Source organism: Budorcas taxicolor, chromosome 18, assembly GCF_023091745.1.
Source record: "Budorcas taxicolor isolate Tak-1 chromosome 18, Takin1.1, whole genome shotgun sequence".
In the NCBI taxonomy this organism is placed as follows: domain Eukaryota; kingdom Metazoa; phylum Chordata; class Mammalia; order Artiodactyla; family Bovidae; genus Budorcas; species Budorcas taxicolor.
In genome coordinates, this window is record NC_068927.1 from 56183986 (window position 1) to 56185123 (window position 1138).

The window sequence follows — 1138 nt, forward strand, 5'->3', positions numbered from 1 at the left end:
CCCGGGCTGCGGCAAGGCCTTCGCGGCAGGGTCGGCCCTGCTTCTCCACCGGCGGCAGCACTGCGTGGACAAGCCGCACGCGTGCGGGGTGTGCGGTAAGCGCTTCACCCACAGTCACAGCCTGCGCGTGCACGAGCGCGTGCACACGGGCGATCGGCCCTTCGTGTGCCCGCTGTGCGCCAAGGCCTTCAAGCAGTCCAACGCGCTGGCCTCTCACCACCGCGTGCATTCGGGGGAGCGGCCCTACAGGTGCAGCACGTGCGGCAAGGCTTTCAAGCAATCGTCCTACCTGGCCATCCACCGGCGCACGCACACGGGCGAGCGGCCCTACCCCTGCGACGCCTGCGGCAAAGCCTTCTCCAGGCCCTCGCTGCTCCTACAGCATCGCCGGGTACACAGCCCCGTGCGCCCCCACGCCTGTCGCTTCTGCCCCAAGCACTTCAAGGACCTGAACTACCGCGCAGTCCACGAGAGGCTGCACACGGGAGACACGCCTTAACAAGTGTGGTCTCTGTGGCAACGGCTTCGCGCATCCCAGCAACCTGCTGCAGCATCAGAGTGTGCATCCGGATGGGTGAGGGTGGGGTGTGGGGCCGCGAGGAGGCCAGCGAGGGCTCCATGTCCCCAGAGCTGGAATGGGAGGGAACCCAGTCCAGTGGACGCCCAGTTTCAGACAGCGCCGTCCAATAGCATCTCTCCAGAAACACTCTGCATTTAGGCCGTCCAGTATCTTAGTGACGAGGCCCCTGTGGTTCCTTTGAGCGTTTGAAACATGGTTAGTGCCCCTGTGGAAGTGATTTTTTGGGGAGGGGTGTAACTTTTTAGTTTGCCGTTCTTTAAGACTCGTGAGAAGTTGCAAAAATTAGCACAGAGCTTTCCCATGTACCCTTCACCCAGCTCCCCTCCATGGATACCTCTTAGCCTTCCTGGCACCATGTGCCTGCATGCATGCTCAGTCCTGTCCGATTCTTTTCAACCTCCTAGACTGTAGCCCACCAGGCTCCTTTGTCCATAGGGTGTCCCAGGCAAAAATACTGAGTGGGTTTCCATTTTCTTCCCCAGGGGATCTTCCTGACCCAGAGATTGAACCTGCATCTCCTGCACTGGCAGGCGGGGTTTTTGTTTTTACCACTGAGCC